Here is a 14,091-nt window from a genome sequence, read left to right as displayed (position 1 = left end):
GATGCCAATAATAGTAAAAAAACAAAACAAAAAACCATGTTCATTCTTCTGTTTGCTTGTCCTCTTGTTACTAAGCATTGCCAGTAAATCACAAAGTCCTTTCATAGTTTTCGGATCATCTTTGGTTGAACCCCTGTTGACATGGATCTAAAGCACAAATATCCACTTGACCTTTCACCCCTATCCGTAAACACTAACTGTACAATGTATAGAAATACATCCACCTGCCTCAAAATGTTTATTTGGTAACAAGAAAAAGATAGAGAATGTGGTTGAATTGAACATGTATAAAGGAATCTCCTAGAGCAGGTATTCTCAAACTGGGGTACGCGCAACGCCGTCGGTGATACGCCAAATAAACGTGATTTTTTTTTTTTACATTTATTTTATTCACATTTCACATCAAACGGTCCATTTTATATTTTCCAATGGGGTTGTACATTTGGGTTTTCTCACCTGAGTAGCCTCGTTTCACTGCCCCAATTTCTTTTTAACCATCTAGTGTAGAGAGAGATATCAACACAATGTCACATTTTTTTATTTTATTTATTTCACCTTTATTTAACCAGGTAGGCAAGTTAAGAACAAGTTCTCATTTACAATTGCGACCTGGCCAAGATAAAGCAAAGCAGTTCGACAACATACAAAAACACAGAGTAAACACATGGAGTAAAACAACATACAATCAATGATGCAGTAGAAAAAAATAAGACTATATACAATGTGAGCAGATGATGTGAGATAAGGGAGGTAAAGGCAAAAAAATGCCATGGTGGCAAAGTAAATAAAGTATAGCAAGAAAAACACTGGAATGGTAGATTTGTAGTTTGAAGAAAGTTCAAAGATAAAATATAAATAATATGGTGCAAAGGAGCAAAATAAATAAAATAAATAAATACAGTAGGGGAAGAGGTAGTAGTTTGGGCTAAATTATAGATGGGCTATGTACAGGTGCAGTGATCTGTGAGCTGCTCTGACAGCTGGTGCTTAAAGCTAGTGAGGGAGATAAGTGTTTCCAGTTTCAGAGATTTTTGTAGTTCGTTCCAGTCATTGGCAGCAGAGAACTGGAAGGAGAGACGACCAAAGGAGGAGTTGGCTTTAGGGGTGACCAGAGAGATATACCTGCTGGAGCGCGTGCTACAGGTGGGTGCTGCTATGGTGACCAGTGAGCGGAGATAAGGGGGGACTTTACCTAGCAGGGTCTTGTAGATTACCTGGAGCCAATGTGTTTGGCGACGATTATGAAGCGAAGGCCAGCCAACGAGAGCGTACAGGTCGCAGTGGTGGGTAGTATATGGGGCTTTGGTGACAAAACGGATGGCACTGTGATAGACTGCATCCAGCTTGTTGAGTAGGGTATTGGAAGCTATTTTGTAAATGACATCGCCGAAGTCGAGGATTGGTAGGATGGTCAGTTTTACGAGGGTATGTTTGGCAGCATGAGTGAAGGATGCTTTGTTGCGAAATAGGAAGCCAATTCGAGATTTCACTTTGGATTGGAGATGATTGATGTGAGTCTGGAAGGAGAGCTTACAGTCTAACCAGACACCTAGGTATTTGTAGTTGTCCACAAATTCTAAGTTAGAACCGTCCAGAGAAGTGATGCTGGACAGGCGGGCAGGTGCAGGCAGCGATCGGTTGAGGAGCATGCATTTAGTTTTACTTGTGTTTAGGAGCAGTTGGAGACCACGGAAGGAGAGTTGAATGGCATTGAAGCTCGTCTGGAGGGTTGTTAACACAGTGTCCAAAGAAGGGCCAGAAGTGTACAGAATGGTGTCGTCTGCGTAGAGGTGGATCAGAGATTCACCAGCAGCAAGAGCGACATCATTTATGTATACAGGGAAAAGAGTTGGCCCAAGAATTGAACCCTGTGGTACCCCCATAGAGACTGCCAGAGGTCCAGACAGTAGGCCATCCGATTTAACACATTGAACTCTATCAGAGAAGTAGTTGGTGAACCAGGCGACGCAATCGTTTGAGAAACCAAGGCTACTGAGTCTGCCGATGAGGATGTGGTGATTAACAGAGTCAAAAGCTTTGGCCAGGTCAATGAATACGGCAGCACAGTATTGTTTCTTATCGATGTTGTTTAGGACCTTGAGCGTGGCTGAGGTGCACCCATGACCAACTCTGAAACCAGATTGCATAGCGGAGAGGGTGCGGTGGGATTCGAAATGGTCGGTAATCTGTTTGTTGACTTGGCTTTCGAAGACCTTAGAAAGGCAGGGTAGGATGGATATAGGTCTGTAGCAATTAGGGTCAAGAGTGTCACCTCCTTTGAAGAGGGGGATGACAGCAGCTGCTTTCCAATCTATGGGAATCCCAGACGACACGAAAGAGAGGTTGAACAGGCTAGTAATAGGGGTTGCAATAATTTCGGCAGATAATTTTAGAAAGAAAGGGTCCAGATTGTCAAACCCAGCTGATTTGTAGGGGTCCAGATTTTGCAGCTCTTTCAGAACATCAGCTGACTGGATTTGGGAGAAGAAGAAATGGGGGAGGCTTGGGCGAGTAGCTGTGGGGGGGTGCAGTGCTGTTGAATGCAGTAGGGGTAGTTAGGTGGAAAGCATGGCCAGCCGTAGAAAAATGCTTATTGAAATTCTCAATTATAGTGGGCTTATCGGTGGTGACAGAGTTTCCTATCCTCAGTGCAGTGGGCAGTTGGGAGGAGGTGTTCTTATTCTCCATGGACTTTACAATGTCCCAGAACTTTTTAGAGTTGGAGTTGCAAATACAGGTAGCCTAGTCAAATAATTAACATCCAATCACATTAACCGTTACTCTCTCGTGGGAATTCCGCTAACGGTCCGTATGTAGCCAAACATAACTGCTGCTCATTCTGTTTGCTCGAAAATGATTTTTAAAAAGTAAGGCCCGCGTCCATAGAGACACATTCCAGCTCTACTGGTAGTACTGCTACTACCAGCAGTACTACACCTGCACCTGTCAACGACACAAGTTGTTCTGCTTCCATCAGTACATCCAATGCTAACATCAGTAATTCTACATTTGTTGTTAGCCCAGCTAGCAAGGACACTGACAGTTGTGAATCTGATGCAGCCGAAGAGCTACTGCCCCCTTACCCGGGAAAGCACCGAACAACAGACAGGGACGTTGGACCATCGAAGAGGAGCAAATATGATGAGAACTACATTGATTTGGGGTTCACTTATATTGGGAGTAGTGCCTTTCCTCAGCCACAGTGTGTTGTATGTGTAAAAGTACACAACTCAATGAAACCTTCACTCTTCCGCAGACATTTAGAAACAAAACATGCCAATTTGAAAAATAAGCCACGGGAGTTTTTCAAGCGAGAATTAAAACGACTTTTGGGTAGTAAGACATGTACAAAAGCAACTGATACCATTAATAAGAAGGGGCTAGAAGCGTCTTATATGGTGAGCTACCGAGTGGCTAGGACAGGCAAGCCCCATACTATTGTGGAGGACTTCATTCTTCCTGCTGCCGCGGATATGGCTGGGACAATGCTGGGGGAAAAGGCCCCAGAAAATATACAGACAATGTCTTCATCAAACAACACTGTTTCACCACGCATCAGTGACATGGCAGGAGATGTTTTGAAACAATTACTGCTTGGCATACAAGCCAGTGAATTATATGCGTTACAGCTGGATGAGTCAACAGACGTGGCGGGCCTGGCACAGCTCCTGGTATATGTCCCTTACGTTTATGGGGGGGTCAATTAAGGAAGACATCCTCATCTGTAAGCAACTGGAAACCAGGACAAAAGGAGAGGATATTTTTTAAGTACTGGACAACTTTGTGACATCAAATGGACTTTGGTGGTCAAGATGTGTTGGTATCTGTACTGATAGCGCAAAAGCCATGACAGGGAGACATAGTGGAGTGGTAATGCGCGTGCAAGCAGTTGTTCCCGATGCCACTTGGGTACACTGCAGTATCCACCGAGAGGCTCTTGTTGCCAAGGGAATGCCTGATAGCTTGAAAGACATTTTGGACACTACAGTGAAAATGGTTAACGTTGTTAAAATAAGGCCCCTGAACTCTCGTGTATTTTCTGCGCTATGCAATGATATGGGCAGCAACCATGTAATGCTTTTACAACATACTGTAATGTTCGTCGTGAGGAATGGACCAAGGCGCAGCGGGTTGAGTGCTCATAATGAACTTTTAATGTGAACACTTATTAACAAACCAAAACGATGAATGACAAAAAAAACTGTCTTGAAGGCAACATACAGCAAAACAAGAACAAAACAAGATCAATCTCCCACAAAACCCCCATGCAAACAAACTCCTAATTATAGGACCTTCAATCAGAAGCAACGATTACCAGCTGCTTCCAATTGAAGGTCCAACGCCAATAAACTAAACATAGAACTACAATAGACTAGACAGAACATAGAACTATACTAACACAGAACAATACAAAAAAAAACGGAATACATTAACCAAACACCCCTCTACATACACATGCAACCCGAACCATATAAAACAAATACCCCCTGCCACGTCCTGACCAAACTACAATAACAAAATAACCCTTATACTGGTCAGGACGTGACACATACAGAAGTGCGCTGGTTATCAAGGGGCAAAGTATTGACACATTTTTTTAAATTGAGAGATGAGCTTAAAGTTTTCTTTACTGACCATCATTTTCACTTGTCTGATCTCTTGCATGATGACGGGTTTCTCACACGACTGGCCTATCTAGCTGATGTTTTTTCTCGCCTGAATGATCTGAATCTAAGATTACAGGGACTCTCCGCAATTATATTCAATGAGCGGGACAAAATTGAGTCTATGATTAAGAAGTTGGAGCTCTTCTCTGTCTGCATTAACAAGGACAACACACAGGTCTTTTCATCACTGTATGATTGTTTGTGTGCAAATGAACTCAAGCTTACGGACAATGTCAAGTGTGATATAGCGAAGCACCTGAGTGAGCTGGGTGCGCAATTACGCAGGTACTTTCCCAAAACGGATGACACAAACAACTGGATTCGTTATCCCTTTCATGCTCTGCCTCCAGTCCACTTACTGATATCTGAACAAGAGAGCCTCATCGAAATTGCAACAAGCTGTTCTGTGAAAATGTAATTTAATCAGAAGCCACTGCCAGATTTCTGGATTGGGCTGCGCTCAGAGTATTGTGCCTTGGCAAATCACGCCGTTAAGAAAACATCATTTGAGAGTGGTCTGACCCTGGTACGCAGCTGGAGGTTGAATGTTTGAAAGGGTATGGGAACCACTGTCCTAGAGGATGGTGTGTGAGGAATAAACATGGTGAATCCTGCAGTGGAGCTACAGAGAGGTGAAATGATGCGGTCCATCTCACCCTTCCCTTAGGAAATCAAACTGCTCTGAAGAGAACGACATGAACATTAAATAAGAGAAGTGAGAGCGAGAGAGAAAAGGAAGGGGAAAATACTTGAAACACCCATTTCACCTATCTCCCACCTTTACCCCAAGGCCCAAGCTAATCTCATCATCCATGTCTCCTGTTCCTCTGTGGTGTCACACTCCTGTGTTCCCCAGGGGGGTTCTGGGATGTTGGAGGAGTGGGAACATTTTCAGAGGTGACTCATTACTGTGCTAATAGCAGGCTGGCGACACACGCACACAAACAAACACACCCTACAGCCATGCAGGAGTGTTCAGTGATGCTAAGGTCTGTCATCTGGAGTCATGGAGGCTGTTCTCTCTCCTATTGGATGTCTTCAATTATTTCATGGTTGAATAACTAGGCATGAATAATTGAAATTTCTCTCCTATTGCCAGAGGCCAAATCCTAACTTGAGAGGCGAATACATATCCAATCCCTCTCCCTCCAATAAAAAAAAAAACTAAACTAAAAAATACCTCTGTTTATTCAGTTTTACACACATAGGACAACACAAAACAATAGAAATAATATACTCAACTACCAAAAATAAAAGTAAAAAATAATATTTATAAAGATAGCGTACTTTAGACAAGTTCAACACACCGGGCAGAAGGCTACAAAGGTTAAAGGGCAATCTGTAGTACAGGGACAGAGCGGACAGAGCGGACACCTCACCATTGTTCCTGTAAACAGATAAGGGTGGAGAAATGCAACCAATCACACTCCCAGACAGTCATGGCCACAGACCGACCATCCACTGGACCAAAAATAAAGTTAACAATGCTTTAAAAATATATATGTTTCTGTAAGTGCAAACAAAATAAAAAAAAACAGGGCAAAACAACCTCAGATTTTAGTCTCTGAGAGGGCAAGATGAACAAGGCACCCGCAAGTCACATTCAATAAGAATCAATAGGCACATCATCAACCTTAATGCTCATCCAACCATTAAGTCACAGGGGAGTCAAATACAGACGTATTTTCGTTTTAATATGAATTCCATCAGAGGATGGACTGTTTAAAGTGAGACCGGAATGGAGCCCAGGCCTCATAAAACAGTTTGGAGTTCCCATGTGTATTGAATAAAAAAAAAAATCAAATTTCGTAGAGCATAACACATCTCCCACCCAATATTTATAAGATGGGGGAGCTGCCATCTTCCAGTTCTATAGTATTAGCCATCTAGCTAAAAGAGTTGTATAAGCAACAGTGTCCGACTGAATTCTTGACAGGGGGGTACCTTTGGGTAGTACTCCAAGAAAGGGCTATAAGGGGAGACGGATCAATAACAGTGTCATATATATCAGAGACACATTTAAATATTAAGTCCCAGAAACCTGACAGTTTATGACAGTCCCAAAACATACGATACAGTGTGACTGGTTCCGTTTTACATCGGACACAGGTACGATCAGAATCTGAGAATATTCTTCCCAGTTTGGTCCCAGACCAGTGGATACGGTGAACCATCTTGAATTGAATGAGGCTGTGTCTAGTGCTAAAAGAAGACAAATGCACCCTGTGCAGCACAGATTCCCAGGTGTCTCCCCAAGTTCCTCCCCAAAATCCTTTTCCCATCAAGTCTTTAAAGGCAACAAAGAAGGGTTCTGTAAGTCATTAATGATTTAATATACGCCTGCAATTGCACTCCTAGGAAGCTTGTTTAGCTCAAAGATGCTCTCTATAGCTGTACTCGCAGCCCTATGGGGAAATACAGGTGTGTTAACGCTGACAAAGTTCCTAGTCTGTAGATAGCGGAAGAAGTGGGATTGAGGAAGGTTGAACTTTTCCTGTAGCTGAGCAAAAGAGGCAAATGTATCATCAAAGAATAATTTGGCAAGTGAAGACAGGCCTAGTGAGTACCAGATGCCAAAAGCCCCATAGTTTAAAGATGGAGGAAATAAAATGTTCGGATTTTATTGTGCCTGATAGAGAAAAGCCTCGGAGGTTAAAGGCTAAACGAAACTGATTCCACATTTTAAGAGACTGCTTTCCAGCACTCCTTTTGCCTAGGGACACTGGGAGAGACGAGCACAACACAGAAGAAAGTGCAGCAGGTTTACACGATTCAGACTCCATCTGGACCCAGAGTGGTCTTGGGCCAGTAGGATCAGTCTGCAGCCAGTACAAAAGGGCTCTGAAATTTGCAGCCCAATAGTATGTCTGAAAATTAGGACAAAATGTTAGTTTGTACCGAAGCCATGGGAGAAAAATAACAAATCTTTATCCACGCAATGAATTTGGGGCCAAAGCCAAATCTATAAAGGGCAGCTGTTAGGTAGTCCCACTCAACATGGTCAAAAGCTTTTTCCGCATCAAACGAGACCACCACCTCTGGGTCCCCCGATGCTTTGAGAGACTCCCATATGGTAGAGCAGGATATACCTGGCGTTGAATTAATTTCTAGGAATAAGGGGATTTCAGAAGAAATGAAATTGACAAACTCCTTATCTGAGAGTAAAATGGGGTTAAGACGCCATTGATAACACATAGGACGTTGCTGGGGAAACTCTAACTCAAGCACTAATGGTGAATGGTCAGAAATAACAATACTCTCATAAGTACACCTCTGAAGGTTAGGCAGAAGTTTTTTGTCCAAAAATCAGTAATCAATGCGGGAGTATATTTGATGAACATGAGAAAAAAAGGACTAGTGTCTATCTGTAGGGTGGAGGAAACGCCAGGCCTCACAGAATATTTCTGAAGAAAAGGTTGAATAAGTAGGACACATTTAGATGGGCCTGTAGTTCTTCGTGAGGACTTGTCAAGAACTGGGGACTCTGGGAATCTAAATTGGGTATAGCAGATAAAAAGGTAGAAATTAAACTTGTGTCATCCCAATTGGGAGCATAAACACAAACCAAAACAAGAGGGGTAGAAAACAGTTTACCGGTTACTATGAAGTTTTGCCCCTTAGGATCAGCAATAACCTCAGAAACTACAAAGGGAGTAGATTTATTAACCAAAATGACAGCACCTCTTGATTTACTATGAAAGTTAGAGTGGAACAGTTGACCAACTCAGTCCCTACAGATCCTAAAGTGCTCACCAGTCCTCAAGTGAGTCTGTTGTAGAAATGCAAAATTTGCATTCAAACCCTTTAAGTGTGTCAGCACCCTATTACGCTTCACAGAAATGTTAGCCCCTTTGATGCCCCAAGCCTAAATACAACATGTTCTCTTTGCACAGTATGTCTGTACAAGTGAGGTGTTCCACTCTTTAAAGTCACATTTTGTGTTAGTAGATCAAGCAGCAAAAAGAGAAAAAAATAAACAGTGAATCCTGTGTGCAATCGAAATTACAAAAGCACCACTTACAGATGTATATAATTATATTCCCAGTCTTATAACAGGCATTGAGAGAGAAAATAAATCAAATATATCAAAGCTCAACCAAAAACCTAATTGGAAGTAAGCAAATCGAAGTAAGATAATACAAAATATATATATATATATATATAAATAATAATTGTCTAGTTGGGACGATAAGACAACTTATAGCTGTCACAAACCGGCTCGAAGTAACAAAAAGGGAGACAACGTGGAGATAAGGAATAACAAAATATATTTATTAACTAAAGTAAACTATATACAATTAACAATGGTGTGTGTAGTCAGTAATCACTAGTGTAAGTGAGTGGTTGCGTGTATAGATGTGATAATGAGGGGTGTTGAAAGGTGCCAACACAAACAAACAAACAAACAAACAAACAAACAAACAAACAAACAAACAAACAAACAAAAATGCCACAACCAAAATCTATCAGTGTGTCTGCATGGAGACAGTCTCCTCAATGAATGGGGAAGAGGTGTATTTATCCTGGGACACACCTGGGCCCAGGTGTGTCCCATGTTGCTGACGACCCTCCCGGCTCCGCCCACCGACATCCTAATAAGGAAAACAAGAGCAAAGAAAAAGAATACAGCAGACAGAGTGGGAAGGTCATCACAATAGCCAAGACCAAAAAACGATGTATGTGCAACGTTGAAAGTTTGCTGGGCATAAATGATGTTCAAAACCTTTAACATTGATTTGAAGACCCCCAAAAACGTGTAGCCTCGGAACGTTTACTGTTTACTGGGTCGGTACAAACGGATGCAGTAAACAAATAACCACAAATATTTGAGACACTATGTAAACAAACTGAATAAGTGAATGAGACAGCCTGGAAACAAAAGAGTTAAGTAAACCCTTAATACAATGACATTAAATGACTGAATGCTTGTAAGGCCAGCACACTAGATAATCAAAACATTAGATCACATCAAGCCTGAGTGGGTTCGCCAACTCCTCAACTAAACAAGAATAGTACGTTATAACTAAACATAGTTGTACCACAAGTTGTACCACAGGTTTATGTACCACAGGTTGTACCACAGGTTTATGTACCACAGGTTGTACCACAGGTTTATGTACCACAGGTTGTACCACAGGTTTATGTACCACAAGTTGTACCACAGGTTTATGTACCACAGGTTGTACCACAGGTTTATGTACCACAGGTTGTACCACAGGTTTATGTACCACAGGTTGTACCACAGGTTTATGTACCACAGGTTGTACCACAGGTTTATGTACCACAGGTTGTACCACAGGTTTATGTACCACAAGTTGTACCACAGGTTTATGTACCACAGGTTTTACCACAGGTTTATGTACCACAGGTTGTACCACAGGTTTATGTACCACAGGTTGTACCACAGGTTTATGTACCACAGGTTGTACCACAGGTTTATGTACCACAGGTTGTACCACAGGTTTATGTACCACAGGTTGTACCACAGGTTTATGTACCACAAGTTGTACCACAGGTTTATGTACCACAGGTTTATGTACCACAGGTTGTACCACAGGTACATAGTTGTACCACAAGTTGCTGATCTATGATCACAACTCTCCTGTACCTTTTTTAGATCCGCAGCCAGGCGTTTCACGATAGCCTCCAGGGAGGTAGTTAAGTCGGAGACACTGCTAGCAGAGGTCTCCAGTGCTGAAATCGTCGTAGTATGCAACTCTGATGTTGTTTTGAGTGATGTGATTGCTAGCGCCGTCTCGTTCTGCAGGATGGTTAGATCTGCTGTTAAATTATCAGAAAGCTCCTGTATTCAGGCCTCAATCGTAGCAACTTCCTCCATTTTCATTTGAACTATCTTAGAGTGTAGTAGTTGATGGCCTCGAGAATGTTCATTTCAGCGCCGCCAGGCCCCCGGGTAAAGTGTGAGTCTCTGGGCCCTCAGACTCAGGAAGAGGGCGGTGATAAGAGTGGGTCTTGTAGGCCTGGTTTTCTCTAAGTCATGTTTTTAGCCTTATGTTTCATCGACATGCTGACATTCGAAAGCAAAGTAGTCGTGGGTTTTATGGAAAGGGATCACCAAACTAATATTTGAAAATAAATACGGTTTTGCTGCAAAATTCACATAAACTTTAAGAATATTGTGGGAGCAAACGGAAAACACGTCAGTCGCACATTGTGTCCCTAGCGGAACCCAAGTTTTTTTTATTTTGACAAAGATGCATGATTTATATGACGGTTTGAGTTAAGCATACGCCTCAATTTAGTATTCAGCCCCAAAGGAATGTCCCAACTATTTAGTATAACTAATAGTATTGCAAGTACCATCATGCAGCCTTGGTGTTGTCAGGAGAGAACAAGGTAATGGACACTCAATGGTCTAGAGGGTTGTTGTCTAGAGAGACCAAGGTAATGGACACTCAGTGCTCTAGAGTTGTTGTCCAGAGAGACCAAGGTAATGGACACTCAGTGCTCTAGAGTTGTTGTCCAGAGACCAAGGTAATGGACTCAGTGCTCTAGAGTTGTTATCCAGAGAGACCAAGGTAATGGGCACTCAGTGGTCTAGAGGGTTGTTATCCAGAGAGACCAAGGTAATGGGCACTCAGTACTCTAGAGTTGTTGTCCAGAGAGACCAAGGTAATGGACACTCAGTGTTCTAGAGGGTTGTTATCCAGAGAGACCAAGGTAATGGACACTCAGTACTCTAGAGTTGTTGTCCAGAGACCAAGGTAATGGACACTCAGTGGTCTAGAGGGTTGTTATCCAGAGAGACCAAGGTAATGGACACTCAGTGCTCTAGAGTTGTTATCCAGAGAGACCAAGGTAATGGACACTCAGTGCTCTAGAGTTGTTATCCAGAGAGACCAAGGTAATGGACACTCAGTGGTCTAGAGGGTTGTTATCCAGAGAGACCAAGGTAATGGACACTCAGTACTCTAGAGTTGTTGTCCAGAGACCAAGGTAATGGACACTCAGTGGTCTAGAGGGTTGTTATCCAGAGAGAACAAGGTAATGGACACTCAGTGCTCTAGAGTTGTTGTCCAGAGAGACCAAGGTAATGGACACTCAGTGCTCTAGAGGGTTGTTATCCAGAGAGACCAAGGTAATGGACACTCAGTGCTCTAGAGTTGTTATCCAGAGAGACCAAGGTAATGGACACTCAGTACTCTAGAGTTGTTGTCCAGAGACCAAGGTAATGGACACTCAGTGGTCTAGAGGGTTGTTATCCAGAGAGAACAAGGTAATGGACACTCAGTGCTCTAGAGTTGTTGTCCAGAGAGACCAAGGTAATGGACACTCAGTGCTCTAGAGGGTTGTTATCCAGAGAGACCAAGGTAATGGACACTCAGTACTCTAGAGTTGTTATCCAGAGAGACCAAGGTAATGGACACTCAGTGCTCTAGAGGGTTGTTATCCAGAGAGACCAAGGTAATGGACACTCAGTGCTCTAGAGTTGTTATCCAGAGAGACCAAGGTAATGGACACTCAGTACTCTAGAGGGTTGTTATCCAGAGAGACCAAGGTAATGGACACTCAGTACTCTAGAGTTGTTGTCCAGAGAGACCAAGGTAATGGACACTCAGTGGTCTAGAGGGTTGTTATCCAGAGAGAACAAGGTAATGGACACTCAGTGCTCTAGAGTTGTTATCTAGAGAGACCAAGGTAATGGACACTCAGTACTCTAGAGGGTTGTTATCCAGAGAGACCAAGGTAATGGACACTCAGTGCTCTAGAGTTGTTGTCCAGAGAGACCAAGGTAATGGACACTCAGTGCTCTAGAGGGTTGGTATCCAGAGAGACCAAGGTAATGGACACTCAGTGCTCTAGAGGGCCTATTGGTCCCTCTGTGGGTAATTAACTGGATCTCAGGGGAAACAACTCGCCTACCTAATGTGTGTGTGTGTGCGCGCGAGAGAGAATGGGAAGGGGGGTATGGTAGTGTCAGGTAGATACTCTACCATAGACACTACCACTACCATGTAAATATTCTGTAGGTTTCTGATTGTCTATGGTCTTACCCACCTGGTGAATGTGTTTGTTCTGCTGCAGGAGGAAGTGAAAGACCAGGAGGTCTCAGCAGGAAAAGAGGGAGAACACAGAAAGGAAGGAGAGATCAACGAGGAAGAGAACTACGAAGAGGAGGAGGAGGAAGGGGGACGGGCCAAGCAGACCAATCAAGAGCGTGCGTGAGAGCAGGAGTCTGTTTGTGTCCAGAACCTCGGGGAAGTGATATCAACACCATTATTAAAACATAATACAGATGCTACTGGATATGAATGAATGAACTACTGTTGACAGACAGGATGGGACATTCTGAATGTGACCCGTTATCGTGCGTGTCCTGTCTCTCGAGTCACAGGGGTCATTAAACAGTCATTATAAGAGGAGTATTGTCGGAAAGAGAAAAAGAAAAGCTGAGAAGGATGGAGGGTGATGAAGGGAGGGAGATGGAGGGAGGGAGATGGAGAGAGGGAGATGGAGGGAGGGAAGGAGATGGAGGGAGAGGAGGGAGGGAGATGGAGGGAGGGAAGGAGATGGAGGGAGAGGAGGGAGATGGAGGGAAGGAGATGGAGGGAGAGGAGGGAGGGAGATGGAGGGAGAGGAGGGAGGGTGGGAGGGAGAGGAGGGAGATGGAGGGAGGGAGGGAGGGAGGGAAGGAGATGGAGGGAGGGAGATGGAGGGAGGGAAGGAGATGGAGGGAAGGAGATGGAGGGAGGGAGGGAGAGGAGGGTCAGAGGGATGTCTGTGATGCCTGTGTTGTACATCCAGTTGGGTGTTTTGTGAGGCTGGAGGAGGCTGACCTCTGACCCCACTGTTCTCTGTGTCAGTAGGACAGTGTCATGTAGCTGCCTGATAGAATCTATCTCCCTCTCTCTTTCTCTCTCTCTCTCTCCCTCCCTCTCTCTCTCCTTCCTTCCTTCCCTCTCTCTCTCCCTCCCTCCCACTCTCTCTCCCTCCCTCCCACTCTCTCGCCCTCCCTCCCTCCTTCGCTCCCTCTCTCTCTCTCTCTCTCTCTCTCCTTCCTTCCCTCTCTCTCTCTCTCTCCCTCCCTCTCTCTCTCCTTCCTTCCCTCCCTCCCTCTCTCTCTCTCCCTCCCTCCCACTCTCTCTCCCTCCCTCCCACTCTCTCGCCCTCCCTCCCTCCTTCGCTCCCTCTCTCTCTCTCTCTCTCTCTCTCTCTCTCTCCTTCCTTCCCTCTCTCTCTCTCTCCCTCCCTCCCACTCTCTCTCCCTCCCTCAAAGCCAAGTTCCAACATGAGCCTCTGTGTCTTCCTAGATCAGCCAAATGCCTAACACAGCCCAGTCACATAACTTTATCCCCGTACAAGTAAAAACAACTCTTAACAGTATAATGTATAAAAAATCTTATATATTCAGTCATAAAATATACACAGTATTAGTAGGCCTACTAAAAATGTTGTCAGTGCA

General features: G+C 43.8%; 1 protein-coding gene across 3 annotated transcripts in view; it reads left to right on the top strand.

Annotated features, from left to right (window-relative positions):
* LOC106581436 (Golgi integral membrane protein 4) overlaps positions 1-39 on the top strand; it is a 28,745-nt gene extending 28,706 nt beyond the window's left edge. For all 3 annotated transcript variants that reach the window (XM_014163497.3, XM_014163499.3, XM_014163496.3), the window contains one exon: positions 1-39. This exon is cut by the window's left edge and continues 679 nt beyond it. The gene's annotated coding sequence lies outside the window, so the exon portion shown is untranslated.
* Positions 40-14,091: the final 14,052 nt, after the last annotated feature.

Source organism: Salmo salar, chromosome 20, assembly GCF_965601325.2.
Source record: "Salmo salar chromosome 20, fSalSal1, whole genome shotgun sequence".
NCBI classification, from domain to species: domain Eukaryota; kingdom Metazoa; phylum Chordata; class Actinopteri; order Salmoniformes; family Salmonidae; genus Salmo; species Salmo salar.
The sequence above is the reverse complement of the archived record's forward strand: the minus strand, read 5'-3'. Positions and strand labels throughout refer to the sequence as shown.